The sequence below is a fragment of the Ambystoma mexicanum genome, chromosome 10 (genome assembly GCF_040938575.1).
Source record: "Ambystoma mexicanum isolate Mex_15411 chromosome 10, UKY_AmexF1_1, whole genome shotgun sequence".
NCBI lineage: Eukaryota > Metazoa > Chordata > Amphibia > Caudata > Ambystomatidae > Ambystoma > Ambystoma mexicanum.
Window position 1 is genome coordinate 677188147 of NC_090932.1, and position 15860 is coordinate 677204006.

The 15860-nt window shown below is 50.7% G+C and overlaps 1 protein-coding gene across 2 annotated transcripts in view; it reads right to left on the reverse strand.

Annotated features, from left to right (window-relative positions):
• Nucleotides 1-15860, reverse strand: part of TRPC1 (transient receptor potential cation channel subfamily C member 1) — a 489142-nt gene that overhangs the window by 19181 nt on the left and 454101 nt on the right. The gene's annotated exons all lie outside the window — the stretch shown is intronic.

The window sequence follows — 15860 nt, forward strand, 5'->3', positions numbered from 1 at the left end:
TTGTGAAGGTGTGCGTCGACCTCCACGTAGCAGCCCTGCAGATGTCCAGCAGGGGCACACCAGATAGGAACTCCGTGGTAGCAGCGATCGCTCTGGTCGAATGGGCTCTCGGACAGCCGGGCAACGGTCGGTTTGTCAACCAGTGACAGTGCATGATGCAGCCGGAGAGCCATCTGGAAATGGAAGTCTTCGAGAGAGCCTTCCCTTGATTCACAGACCCAAAGTTCAGAAACAGTTGTGACGTCTTCCGAAAACTCTTCGTGCAGTCCACGTAGAACTTCAGCGCTCTAGCTACATCCAGCAAGTGCAAAGTCCTCTCGGCCGGCGTCGAAGGCGACGGGAAGAAAACTGGTAACACCAAGGGCTCGTTGAGGTGGAAGTCCGACGGCACCTTGGGCATGAAGGAGGGGTGCGTCCTCAGCACCACCCTCGTGTCATGAAAAGTCAAGTATGGAGGCTTGCAAGATAGGGCCTGGATCTCTCCCACTTGTCGTGCAGAGGTGATGGCCAAGAGGAACGCTGTCTTCCATGACAGGAACTTCAAAGGCGCCGAATGCATAGGCTCGAATGGGGCCCCCATGAGCCTGGTCAGCACCACATCAAGCTCCCACGCCGGGGCAGGAGCCTTCACCGGCGGGAATGATCGGAATAGTCCTTTCATGAATTCCTTCACCATGTGATGAGACCACAAGGACGCCCGTCCCGTGGTCCTGGTATAACGGGAGATGGCAGCCAGATGTATTTTGATGGAGACGTTAGCCAGTCCAGCTTTGGCCAGCGACAGTAGGTACGGCAGTACTTGAGGGGCCGTAATCCGCAGGGGGTTAATCTTCTGTGCACGGCACCAGACAGAGAACCACTTCCATTCATGACCGTAACACTTGAGAGTTGAGGACGCCCTGGCTTTTGCAAGAACCTCTCTGCAATCAGCCGGTATATCGTACCCTCCAAACTCTAGCGCTGCAGGAGCCAGGCCTGCAAGTTCAGCGACTGTGGGTCGTGATGGAGAATGGCGCCTCCTTCTCTGGAGAGAAGATCTGTGTCCGCCGGCAGCTTGACTGGTGGGGACGTTGACAAGTCCAGAAGGTCCGGGAACCAGATCTGCCTCGGCCACGCCGGTGGGACGAGGATCATCCTGCACCTGGATCTCTTGAGCTGGTTGATGAGGCGGAGCAGCAACGGCAACGGAGGGAACGCGTATAGAAACAGGCCATCCCAGGGGGAACGAGAAAGCATCGCCCATGCTCCTTGGCTGTGGGAACCTGCTGGCGAACCTCTGGCACTTGGAGTTCATCGCCGTCGCGAACAGGTCGATCTGGGGTTTTCCCGTTCGTTGGAAGAGCTGATCCACTTGATCCTGTTGCAGTTCCCACTTGTGGCACGAGCGCAGCTCTCTGCTGATTGAGTCGGCGATGGTGTTTTTTATTCCTGCCAAGTGGAAGGGAACCAGAAACATCCTCTGGGCGACAGCCCAGTGCCACAGATCCTGGGCCTCCTTGGATAGGGCTGGGGATCTGGTGCCCCCTTGCTGTCGTATGTAGAACATTGTGGTGGTGTTGTCGGTGAAGATCCTCACCATTTTGTCCTTGAGGGACGGAAGGAACGACTTGAGAGCCCAGAACACTGCTCGGAGCTCCAGAATGTTGATGTGGAGAGACCTCTCCTTCGGGAGCCAAAGGCCTCTTGCGTGGAGATCTCCGGTGTGGGCCCCCCAACTCTCCAGAGAGGCGTCCGTCGTCACCGTCTCTGAAACGCCGGGGTTTGAAAGTCCGTGTCTGTAGTGAGGTGAGCACGGGTGCCCCACCATAGGATCGCCTGACGGAACTCCTCGTCGACAGGGATCCTGTCCTCGAAGCAGCCTGTCGCCTGAAACCAGCAGGCGTCGAGGAACTCCTGTAGCAGACGCACCCGAAGTCTGCAAAGGGGCACAAGGTAGATGCATGAGGACATCATCCCGAGAAGGGACTTGATGGACCTCACCCTGGCCACGTCCGTGGCTAACAGGCGCTGCACCTTGCCCAGGATAGTCTTGGTCCTCTCCTCTGAAGGGGAGGCCAATTGCCTCACTGTATCGAGCTTCGCTCCCAGAAACAGTGCTACGTGCGATGGAACCAGGTGGGATTTGGGGTAGTTGATGGCGAACCCCAGCTCCGTGAGTAACCGGACGGTCCTCGCCGTGTGTTCGACTGCGAGTTCCCTTGTCCTTGCCCGGATTAGCCAGTCGTCCAGGTAGGGGTAGACGTGGATCCCCTGCAGGCGCAGCCGCACCACCACTGGTGCCAGGCACTTGGTGAAAACCCTGGGTGCCGACTTTAATCCGAACGGTAGAGCTCTGAATTGGTAGTGGCGTCCCTGAACCACGAACCTGAGGAACTTCCTGTGCCTTTTTAGAATGGGGATATGGACGTAAGCATCCTCCAGGTCCAACGACGATAGGAAGTCGCCTTCCTCCAGCTGTCCCAGCACGTGCTGGAGGGTGACCATCCTGAATTTCTGCGCCTTGATGCATTTGTTTAACCGACGCAGGTCCAGGATGGGGCGCCAACCGCCTGTCTTCTTTCTGATGAGGAAGTACCTCGAGTACACTCCGGAGCCCCGGAGCCTCCTGGAGACGAGCTCGATGGCACCTTTCTTGAGCATCGCCCTTACCTCCAACAGCAGTTGAGGGACCCGATTCTCCATCCTGGCCACGGGAGGAATGCGAGGGCACTTCTTTTGGAATTCCAGCGAGTGCCCGTTGACCAGGGTGTCCAACACCCAACAGTCGGTGGAGATGGAGTCTCACACGCTGACGAACTTCGTCAGCCGGCCTCCCACCGGGGTGCTTCGGTGGGGGTGCAGCGCCACGGCCGGTTCAGTCTTGCTTGGAGGAGGCCTTGCCGCCTTGGCGATGACGGCGGGAACCCCCTTGCTTGCCGCGACCTCTGTAGGCCTCCTGGGAAGAGGAGCGGGCCGCCTGGCGGTAAGTGGAGGAGCCACTGCTGGATCCTTTGGAGGCACCCTGTCTGCCTCCGGAGCTCCGAAAGGGCCGTCGCTGTTGAAGCACACCTAGGGCCCGGGCCGTCTCCGAGTCGGTCTTGATGGCCTGTAGAGACTCGTGCACCGACTTACCAAAAAGGTTGTTGCCGTCGAACGGCATGTCCAACACTCTGGTCTGGACGTCCTGGCGAAAGTCTGTCGCCTTGAGCCATCCTCGTCGTCGGAGGCAAACTCCGTTGCCCAGTTGGCGAAATCCGGTATCGGCAATGTCCGTTGCCACCGTTATGGCGTGATCCGACGCCACCTCGCCTTCCTGCAGAATTTCTAGAGCCTCCGCCCTCTTGTCGTCAGGTAGGAAGTCTAGTAGGCGAGCTATCTTGAACCAGAGCTCCCTGTCGTAGCGGGCCACGATCGCTAAGGCATTGACCGCCTTAATCGTCGGCGCTGCCGACGAGATGACTCGTCGTCCCATGGAGTCCAACTTCTTGCCCTCGCTGTCCGGCGGGGAAGTGGAAGTTGAAGCCGCCGCACCCACTGCCTTCTTCTTAGCCGCTGCCGAGACGACAGAGTCCGGCGTGGGCTGGGCCCTGAGGCACAAGGGGGCGGCATCGGGGACTCGGTACTTCTTCTCGTACCAGTCCCTCTTGGCGGGTGTCGTGGAAGGGTTCTTGAGGACAGCAAGCCCCTCGTCCCAGATGTCTTTGAGCAAAGGCACCGCAAGGACAGTCTTCCTCTTGGCCTCTCGTCGTTGGTACAGAAACCCTTCCTTTTTTTGTTCTTCAGGGCAAAGCTGGAAGAGCTCGGATGCCCTGGTTATCATGGCATGGAAAGAGCCAATTTCGTCGGCTGAAGAAGTCCGCGGGGGGGGGGGGGTGTCGGGATGATGGGATGTCTGCTGTGTCATCACCACTGTCATCGTCCGTCCCCGTCGCTGTATCCGTCGCTGTATCCATCGCTGTATCCTCTCTAGGGTCCGGCTAGGGGGATGAGGGGTCCACAGGTCTCGCAGGCATAAAGGGCAGAGCGGGGTGGACTCTCCTCCGCTTGTTCGGAGGGCTTCCCGACGGGCCTGGTTCTGGATCCTCCATCAGGGTACGTGGTAATCTCGTCCTTATCTTGGTACATAAGGATTGGATTGCCAACAAAATGGCCGCCGAGCTATCCTGGGGCTCAGGTAATGGCTGCGACGGACGGGATGGCCGCTCCACTGGGCCCTCTTCGTCGCCATCGTCGCTATCTTCGATCATGTCAGCAGGCACCGCCCTCAGGATTGAACCTTCTCGAACCTCTCGTTGAGGCCGATTAACCTCTCGTTGAGGCCTATGGACCTCTCGTTGAGGCCTATGGACCTCTCGTTGAGGCCCTTCTCGGTTTCCACCAGCTCCTCCTCAGAGGCTGATTCTGAGTCTGTAATGGCCACCGCCCCCCCTTTTCCCGCCGGGGACTTCACGGGGGTCTTAACGATGGGCTGGAAAGAGGATTCCCTCCGCGGTGGCAGGGATACTCTGGGCCCAGAGGCCGTTTCCACTGGCCTAGTCTCAGCCGGCTTCGCCAGGGTCGCAGCAACCACTTCGATAGAGGCCTTTGCCGGCTGGTTCAAAGCCCTCACCACCTTAGGTGCGTCCTGGGCCTTCGCCTTGGGGGGAGGGTCAGTGCCTCGCTCCCCCTTCGGAATCGACCGGGTCCACTCCAGCGGCTTACCCAGGTTCTCGGACTTCCTCTTCCCCGAACCAGAGCGCTGGCTCGTGGTCGAACGTGCCGGGGAAGTAGTGCCCTGCCTGGCAGCTGAAGAGCCCGACCTTTCGGCGCTCCCGGTGCCCGCGGACTCGCAGTGCTTGGCCTTCTGTTGGGCCCCCATCGCCGGGGCGCCCTCACAGGACTTAGAAGCCCGCTCAGACTTTTTCTTCGCCTTCTCACCTGCTGTGCCCTTCTCCAGCCAGGCGGCGAGGCGGGAACGACGATCTTGTTTGGTCCGTTCCGAAAGGTTCTTGCAGACGCACAGTCCTTCTCCACGTGAGTCTTGTCCTCATGAAGGCAGTAGAGACATCGCAAATGCTTGTCCTCCTTGAAAACGTTTTGCAATCCGCATCCAAGGCAGCACCTGAACAGCTTGGATCCGGGCGTCGAGCTTCCCTTGTCCTTGGCCATGTCCGTTGAGGTAGGCCGTAGATCTTCCGGAATCCTCCAAGAAGTGTAAAACTCGATGAAAACTTCACCCTTGAGGGGCGTAGAAGAATTCCGAAACAGTCCCCGTTGTCAGAAGTAGAAACGGTGGAGCTTGAGGCTTGATTAAACCGAAAAAATGAGAAAATCTCCTGAAAAAGCGTGAAAATGCAGCAAAAAACTCGAGAGCTAAGCATGAGGACTCCCAACACTTGAGCGTGCGGTAAAAATCTGAGGATGCCTGCCGGAGGCAGGGCTTAGGGAGAGGGCAGTCATTGGCTGGGGGCAGTATGACCCAGAGATCAGTGATTGGTTACTACTAAGAAAAACAGATCAGAAACGAAACTGATACTGATTTTTTCTTTACCAAGGATTCCCAGCCTGACGACGGGGAATATTCATGAGCATGTGAATTCATGCCAGACCCCATGCTGGAGAATCACTCTACCCTGGAACCCCTACCAATCAGCCTAGCACTGTGAATTGTAGCCTGCGTCGCACCTTAGGGAGCTGTTCAGATTAACTTGAATCACATCTGCTCTAGTTAGCTTGATTCACATCTAGAAACTGCCCACTCAGACATTACTGTGATTTATTTAACTGTGCCACACACCAGAAATTGTTCTTGTGGGATTGATTCACATCTAGAAAGTACCCACTGAGATATTATTGTGATTTATTCGCCTGCGTCGTTCACTCCTAAACCACTCTTGTTACATTGATTCACATCTAGAGGGTGCCCACCGAGATATTACTTGTGATTTACTTGCCTGCACCGCACACCTACAATTGCTCTTGTTAGATTGACTCACATCTAGAAAGTGCCCACTGAGATAATACTGTGATTTATGTCCCTGTGCCGCACACTTAGAAACTGCTCTTGCTACATTGGGCCTCATTATGAATGTGGCAGAAAGGCAACAACGGCGCCGGTAGTGCAACCGGCGCCGTTTTGACCTCTCCGCCACATTACGAGTTCTGCTCGCGGGTGCCAGACTGCACGCCTGGTCTGACCTGACGTGCACACTGGCACCCGCAAGCAGAACTCCTGATTGCACCAGCACCGTTATTGACGGTGCAACCATGCTCCCGACCTCCATTCTGCCCGATGGGGCAGAATGGGGATCGGGAAGCCGGCCATACCGGCACCCGCGAATGGGCAATTACCGGGTCCGCCAAACTCAGCATGACCCGGTTCTTGCCCATTCGCGGGTGCCGGAAAGAATGCAACTCCGGCGGCAGTCGTGCCCTTAATAAGGGCACGGCTACCGCCAGAGTTGTAATGCGGCCCATTGACTCACATCTGGAAAGTGCCCACTGAGATATTACTGTGTTTACCTGCCGGTGCTGCTCACTTAGAATTTCTCTTGTTACATTGACTCACATCTAGAAAGTGCCGACTGAGATAGTGCTGTGATTTATTTGCCTGTGCCGCACAGTTAGAAACCGTTAATGGTACACTGACTCACACCTAGAAATCCAACCTTGTGATAGTACTGCGAAGACTGGCCTGCGTCGTCCTCTAGGAGAACTGTGTTTTTTTAGACCTGTGTCGCAAGCCTAGAAACATTTGGTAATTCTGCATTAAGCCCCATCTATAGACCGCCACTCTAGAATTCCCCAGGTTTTAGGCCCTTTCTCAGCCTTTCCTGGTGTCCCAAGTCTAGGTGCTGCTACTGCAACTAGACTTAAATTTCAACTGTTGCCCCTCTTTGCCCCTCTCCCACTGTCCTGGTGTCCAGAATCTAGATGCAGGTTCTACATCTAAGGCCACTGCATCTACTGTTACAAGTACATCAATCACTAGGTGCTGCCCTTAACTTCCCCCCCCGGGATGGAGATCCAAGATCAACACAGACCTCCTCTCCAACCCGTCTCGCTCCCTGGCCTCCTCCCACCATAACCACCCCCATAACTCACCCCTTGCGTTGCATAACCCGCACTCTTGCACCCAACTTCATGACCCCCACTCTGTTGCCATCCAGTTGCAAACCACAACTCCCCCCTACAACAATGCACCCAGATGACGCCTGCCTACTCAACTACCATCATCCCCCGTCCAACTCTAAGATCAGAGGAGCAAGCTTGCACGCCAAACACCTGCCTCCACAAACGCTCATGCCTCACTCCTCATCCCTCCCAAACACATCAATATCCACTTTCCCGCTGGCATCTATTCAGAACCACCTGATACCGCCCGCCCATACACCACACCCATTATCGAATTCACAAGCCAAAGGAGCTCTCTTGTGCTTCAAACATCGCAAATCTACCTCCACTACCACACCATCCTTGTGCCCATTGAGGAACTCCCCACCCTCTCAACCTACCTCCCATACCGTCCTCTCCCTTCCCCCTAGCCCTCTGGGGAACTCCCCACCCATGCCGCCCTCTCCCTCCCCCTTAGCCCATTGAGGAACCCCCTACACCCTCAACCTTCCTCCCATGCCACCCCTCTCTCTCCCCCTTAATAGCTACTCGACACCCGCCAACAGATCCCCCCCCTTCACATCTCTCCCCTTCTCTGAAAGTAGACCGTCTCACCCCTGCTAGAACGGTACTCTCTTCTCCCCCCCCCCCTCTGACCTTCCCACCCTCTCCTACACTCCTATGGCACCAAAACCCACAAAATACCGGAAATGTAACTGGTCCTCTCCCTTGACCCTCCACACCTCACCACTTCTGCTTCAGCCCACCCTTCCATCCTCTCCCTCCACTACCCTCAGACACTCCCCTGTCCCAGTTTCCACCCCCTTGCTCTTGACTTCTCACCCAGTACTTCTAAACTCCCTGCACAGGCCAGACTGAATCCAAAAACTACCCGCCTATACCCCCATACCTCAAATGATCCACTCTCCACCCTCCCAACCCACACTGACCCACCACTCGTCTCTCACATTCCTACCTCCGCCCGCCTACTCTTCCCACCCAATCGACGTAACCCTCTCACCCGACATTCAAAGTCCAATGGCATCCAGCCCCCCCCCAACCCAACCACAACTGGTCTCAACCAACCTGAAGGATCCTTCCCCTTCCACCACCCCATCGGGCACCCATCTCCGCCAAGCTCCCCCGGCGACGTGCATCACAAAAAACACCTCCCCTCAAAAAGTCGCATGCATCCTTTTCAATGGCCACTCCGTAGCAAAAAATAGACAGCATCTTTGATCTCCTATCCTCTGAAATCCTGACTTCATTTTTATCACCGAAACCTGGTTCTCCGACGACTTTGCCCAAGTAGCACACAAAGCGTTCCCCCTGGCTACTTGCTTATTATCGCCCACAATTGACCCTCGAGAGGTGGCAGAGTGGCAATCCTCTTCAAACCACGTTTTTCTGTCCCACTCGTCGAATCCCAGACATCCAATACCTCCTGTGAATCCCTTCTGGTAAAACTCTCGCTACTATCAACCTTCACCCACACCACACAACTAATCTACAGACCCGCTGGATACAACAGACATTTAGCCAACAATCTCTGTGACTCAATTGCTACCATTCAGGTAAATCACCCTTCTCTTACCCTCCTGGGAATTTCAATATCTGGTTTGATATGCCCAAAAACCCCATGCCTCCTCCGCTGGTTGACAGTTTTGATGCGCTCAACCTCTCCAGACATACCACAGGTCCAACCCACTCAGGTGGGCACACCCTTGACGCAATTTTCAGCTCCCATGACCTGGCTTATATATCCTGTCCCAAACCGCTCATCAGGACTGACCACTTTGCCATCCCTTTCTCCATCCATACATCTGCCCCTCCTTCTACAGCTCCCCAGGTCCCTACCCCCGATCTCAAATGCTGGAACAAAGTCAAGGTCCTCCCCGACCTAGCTGAAGCCCTGCTTCTCCGTCCTCCTGCTACGCTGCCCTGTGATAGACCCTTAACCATCAATTCCTTCGAATTCTGGTTTAATGACTCACTAATTCCTCTCAGCCCCCTCGTGCCCCACACCCTCACGCACAGGACCATCTCCCTACCGCTAAGAAGCAGCTATCATGCACCTGCCACACCGGCTGCACACATATCCGGTGCACCCACGCACCTTATGACTCTCTCTCTCTACTGACCGGAACTACGGTTCCCGAGGGCGTACAACCTACCAGCGTTTTGAGATCATACCAATGATACATAAGGCGCTATATAAATGCCAAGTAACATAACATACAACATTAATCAATTAACACCTCATCATTCTAATACAACGCAGATACATGCCACGAAAACCAGCCTAGCTGCACACATAAGCGTCCTACTCCGGCCTAACGCAGCCAGAACCCAGTCTTGGTGTCCATCCTCTAGACTGCACACATTCAACTGATATCAAATACCAACACACCTAATGCTAGGCTGCAGCTACCATTAGGCAATTGCATCGGCTGCCCACATAATTGATCTAGCCAAGCACCCTATGACACCTTACTCTCTCAACTAACCTGCACTACGGTCCCCAAAGGCGTTCAACCTACCAGCGCTTTGAGGTCATACCAATGATATATAGAGCACTATATAAATGTCAAATAACACATTACATATCAAGACTTCTAAGACAGGAACTTGGATTGCAGGAAAAGGGTCTACCTTTCAATGGAAGGGTCTGCTGTAAAGGAGGTGTGAAACAATTCTAGACTATTTGAGGACTAGAGGAAGCCTTTCCAACTTGGTCCTCACGCCGCCTCGCCCTCTGAGACTGTCTTGGTTGGCCTATCAGACTCCCTTAGGTTAGCAGCCCAAGAACTAACATTTCACTGCGGTACTGAATGCTCTCTACCATACATCTTGGCACCAAAGGTAGGGTCTAGAGTAATGACTGTTCCATACTTCATGGGAAGTCGCAGGATGAGTATTTCATAGGTTTGCAGATGGAATGGAAGCCATGAAGACGATTAGGTCACTCTGCCACCAAACCAAGTGTTTTACAAATCTGGCACCTGAGGACAAAGCATTGTGTTAGACCATGATCAGACTTCAAACTTTAAGACCTCAAGGGCAACTTGGGGCTAATCCTGGCATTAGCATTGTACTGTATTCAAGACATCAGAAAGGGCTTCAATAATCCAGTCTAAATGGCAATTCTACAAACCCATTCCTACCCCAGCAAAAGGTTGCCCTAAAAGACAAGATGGCCAAAACGCGGGTCTGAAAAAGAGGATTTTGCTTACCTGTTACTTCTTTGAATCAAAGTTCCTAAACTCAGTGTAAGTGAAGCTCCTGGACATGTTTTACCAAAAAAGAAAGTAGTCTTTAAGGTCCTAAGTGAAAAGGAGTCACAAATGGTAGATCGGACACCAGAGAAAGCTCCTACTGGTAGCAAAGGAATTTTGCATAAAAAGAGATTGAACCAGCAAATAAACAGACAGTAGGGGCGTTGCCACTGTGCAAACACAGGCCCCCAATGGCAATTTATAAAAATAAACAAATGTATGCATCTTGAGCCCAGAAGCAACATATCAAACATCCAGCTCCTCAGAGTACAGAAAAGGAGCAGAAGAGGAAGCTATGTTGGATTATATTATGTAAGGGCAGGGCCTCAGCATTGGTTGGGGCAACATATTTGCATTGTTTCCCTGGTTGCCTGGGCAAAGCACTCTGGTCTCCTTCCTACACAAGGGATATTCATGCCATAGGTAGAAATGAAGGCTGTTGGGGACCTAAAAGTAAAATTGTAGCTTGAGAATACCATAATCCGATTTGCAGAAATTAACAAGCAGACCATAATTTCACAGATGACAAAGCTAAATAAACCAGCAAATGCCAAGCCAACTCTTTAGATTTTAGGTGGCAGTCAATTAAATGCTTTAGAAATTCTTTGTTTTGTTAGTGCTTAATTGCGAGCAGTAGCAGAGCAGCCTTACCTGCACCCCCTCACTGACAAGTGTGATGAATAAGCAATGATTCCACCAGAAACTATGGTCTGGGTTCCCGTTTCATTTGACCAGGGAAAGGCAGATGCTTTCTGATGCCGACCCTTGGGGTGGTGTTCTGCGTTAGGATCACATGAGGAGGCAAACAGGTCAGGAGGAATGGGAAATCCCCTTGTTCAACTTTTCCAGAATCCCCACTCTTTACATGGCTTATTGTAAAACAAATAAGAAAACCTAATTTTTCCATTAGGGACTTCAAGCCCCATACTCCACTAAGTACTGGGACGAAGAAGAGGGCTGAAAAGGTACCATTTTGCAGGAGTAGTCAACTCATTAATGCAAATGACCCACACCTGAGGGAGACAGAGAGGCTTAAAAGGCCCCCACAGGTGTAGGCCATTGAGAAGGCGTTGTTGGTGAAGAGCAGCAGTAAGAAGCAGAAGCAGCGTGACGCGTGCTGGCAGCCCAGGCAGAAGTTGACGGAGAGAGAAGACACCGAGACCGCTCTATGGCAGATATCTGCTGCCGGTCATGACATGGTCTGTGTCCCCAGAAATCTGAAGTGCAGAGGTTTCGCAGCGGGAAGCGTGTAGGAGGAAAGCTTACCCCCTTGTGACCAAGCCTGCAGAGGATGCGCAGCGGGAAGCTTTCAGCAGGCTGTCTTCGGTGGCTGGCGTGCACCAGAGAGCCTCTGGAGCAAGAAGTGGCGTGGACGAAGGTGAATGACCAGAAGCAGTTTGCTGGGACGCAAAGAATCACAGCAGAAGAAGTACTGTGAGCGGCGAGGGGAATGGAGGCACACGTCTTACCCTGCGAGTTCACAAGCTGTCAGTGACCCGAGGGCGCTCCATTCCCGCTCGTGTATAAAAGCAGGCATGCAGCGAGTGAAAAACACTCACATAAAAGTGCAGAGAATGGTTTTGAATACCAGACTAGTGCAGAGCAGCAGAAGCAGCACTCGCTTGTAAGTGAAATGGATTCCCAAGTTACTTTTAAATATTGAGCAATTGCAATGCAGCAGAAGCAGCCCTTGCTTGTGATTGAAAGTGATTCCCCAGTTTACTTTGAATACTGAACTAGGGAACAGCAGCAAAACCTTAGTCTAACAAAGCGAAATGACTAACATTAAAAGTGTACATTTGTGAACAACCCAGAAACCAGAGGGGTGACTTTGTTGAGAGTTAATCCTTGCAAGCATTGCCCAGGACACGATAGACTAAGACCATGGCCAATACAACCTAGCAAATATTACCAACAACAAAAGGGGGCTAATGCAAGGTCTGGAATGGGTTACCCATACTGTGTCCAACATATGCCAAAAGTTGGAAGCAACACACATTGCCAAAACCGAGGGATGAGCAGGAAGAGACCCTATCCCTATCAGTCTTTGGTTACTTGTGAAGTGGGGAAACAAGAGTGGCAAAAAGGCTGCCCTTCTGGAGAGAGAGGGAGAGGAGCATCTTTTTTTTTATTGATTCAGCGCACAATGGACCCTTAGGCAGGATGGCACGTACAAAAAAATACAACAGAAAACTTAACATGAAAACATAAAAAAATAAAGGAAAAGTAAGAAAGAAAAACTAGGTTGCAACAGCACAAATGCTATTAAATAGGGGCCATTAAGACTAGAACTATACAGGTATGTTAAGCAGATAGAACCAATTGATCAAGACAATGAGACTAAAGCTAAAACAGTGGAAAGACAACCAAAAGGATCAACTTGCAATTCGAACAGCCCCTAGGTAAGCATTTGCATAGTCTTAAATATGAAGGGAGGTTACTAGAACCACAGCCCACTAGTACACAGTCACAAGATTGCTGTGAGCGCCAGTTACTAATATCAATCCTACTGACAATCTTTAGGTCCAGTGTTCCAACCACTCCTGGCCCATTTCTTTGCCGTAGCAAGTACTTTATTTCTCAGTGAGTCTCTGGATTCTTTCCTCTCCACTTTCCCAACATTAGTTATTATAAAGTTCCTTTGATCCAGGACGAACAATTTAATGTCTGAGTTCTCAATATTAGGCATTAATTGATTCATTGAGTGCAGACTGAGAAAAGACACCCGTTTAGAACTCAACCCTATTGATTGTTTAGAGCATATCTGGTTGGAGATGGGAGCATGTAATACATAACCCAACCGTGGGGGTTCAATAACCAAGGGAACAGTGTTCTCTACCGACTCAACCTGCAGGGACGAGCCTGAGGTGGAAGACGTAATATTGTCTGTTTGGCAGCCTTGGTGGACCCTGTGCTGAAGGCAGGAGGTTTGTAACAGTTTTTCGGTTCCTACTGGTTCGGGTAAAGGCTGTAACTGTAAAGGCATCTGCTGATGGAACGATAGGTGTTTGTTAGTACCAATATACAACATCAGTCTCTGCAAATCTTCCATAGTGGAGCATGCCGCGATATCCAACATTATTTGTTCCTTAAACAAACACCAGGCCGCTGATGACTTGGGGTCAACAGCCCCTGTGTCCGTACTTCTTCCTGGGATGTCCCCTATCAGGACTGCATTAAAATAATGTTGGAGTCCCCCCGAGTGAGCTTCCATCAAGATGTGACTTTCAGCACTCTCGTGTTTCTTATTTGGTGAGAAAGACCCATTGACCTCTCCTTGATCATAGAGGTTAGTTAGTTTGGGGCATGGAGACATTGGAATACATAGGAGTGTGTATCCCATTCTCATACTTTTTAGACGCAATCTGGAAATCTGTGTTGACATGCAGCATTTTAGTGAGGGAGAGTTGCTCTAGCAACAGGTTCCGTCTCCTTTTGGCGCTTTGTGCCAAAACTTCAGATAGCACTTTATCTCTCCGTCGTGGAGTAATAAATGAGGTACGCGGCATGGACTCTTCCCTCCTTGAGATATCACGAAGGGGACTGATCATGCCCGGCCCCGGGATAGAAACACTACCAACATACATAATCTTTCAAAAGAAGTGTTATCTGAGACTCTAGGGCGACAAACTCCGGATTCAAACCGACCATTGAAGAAATTGGTTACCTTTAACACTGCCAAGGTCAGGTGGTACACCGGGAGTGTAGCTGCCGCATTCAGTCAAGAAGTGAGTTTAACAACAGGAGCGCCAAATTCCCTTCTGTCGGAGGACGTTGCAATGTGACCACGGTGGAGACGGTACTGGAGTGCCGAAAGAATTAAGCTTAAGAATACGGCAGACCTTAGCAAAAATTGCGAAAAGTTGAAGGATGCAGGAGACGCCAAGCGTGATAGACTCTGCTCTCTGCTCAGTTGCAACCAGTCATTAGAGGAAAGAACCCTAAGCAGGAAACGAGCGTCAAGCCGCACGCCTAACACGGCCGCCTCTGACTCTCGCTCTTCTTTGCAGTAGAGTATTAAAGCGCACCAAAGGGAATCTTGTTTTCCCTGAAAAGTGGTTGAGAGTTTTGAAGCTGCAATTTGTTGAATGCTATGAAGCTGTTGTGAACCTCTTTTCAGTTGATCTTAACCATAAAAGCACTTGTTGTGACGCTGTTCGTGCACAGGAGTATACCTAGATGGAAAACCTTTGGAGATTGTAGGCCTAGCAAGGAAGTAGGCCGGGGGAAGTTGAAGAAGTGCTACAAGGTGGTCCTGACAGAGACATTATGTTGATGTGGTGTTAAAGAAAGAGCCGTGCAAGACTGTTACGGAGAAGTTGTATTTCTTTGAGTTTTCGGAGTGGCAAATCATCCTGACATAGATAATCATTGTTGCAATTCAGGAACTGAGAATTTGTTTAAAGAAGAAGCCAGATATCTTCTGTGTTGGAACTTTCTGTTGACAAGTTGAAGTTGCATCGAACTGTATTGGGAACTTTGTTACAAACCAGGATTTCCTTGTCTTCTTTGTTTGAACTATGAAGCAGAATCACGTTTAAACCTGGGAAAGGGGATTTTGCCCAGGTTATGAAGAGAGACTGTGGTTACATTATGAATTCAATCATTAAGGTTTTGAACGGCCATGCATTTCCTTATTTATTTGATGTATATATAAGTGTGAGGGACGGATATTCTTTGTTATAGTGGTTGACTGTTTCTTTTAGTTTATTTTAAGCAGGGAAATCCTTGTCAGGGTAGGGATAGTGAGGCGTTCATCCAACCTTCTTATATAATAAAATGGGCATTTGTTGAGAAAACTTCACAAAGTGGTTCACCTCACTTTTCTGACCCCTCGACACAAGCCAGACCTCTCTTCAAGAAATTACCTCCAATGGTAGCCAGGATATTCCATAACTGATATTCATGAAATACATTCCTCTAGAATGGGGAGCGAATTTGGACCAACTATGGGTGTGAACTTTATTCAAGTGAACACTTGCCCACTGGGAAGGTATCTGGGAACATCTGTTTATAACTTTAAGCCATCTTTGATTTAATGATATGTATTTGTAATCTACAAAGATTTTCTACTGTGCTTCTACACATCATAATACAGGATGAACCGTAGCAATTTATAGTTGGTATACATCTACATGCGAACAGCAAGATTAAATGTTGAATATTTGTAGAACATATTCCTAGTCATGGTATTAAGATTATGCATAAGTGCATTTGAACGGCCAGTTTTTACAACGCAAAGATTTTGTGGTATATGTTCACAGAAAAACAGTGTCACCATAGCCTCTGAAACAAACTATGACTTATTTGGTTGGTCCACACCAGCATTAAAGCATAACAGCATTTCTATACCAAGAACAATGCATTAAGGAGATGCATTAAGGAGGTGTGTTTAAATCGTAGCTTCAATAACATGTTTCTTATATTTACCCACATTAATAGTCATAAGGCTTTTAACTCTGTGGAGCCAACCTAATTACAGAAATTATGGGGCACATTTTCGAATTCCCCATA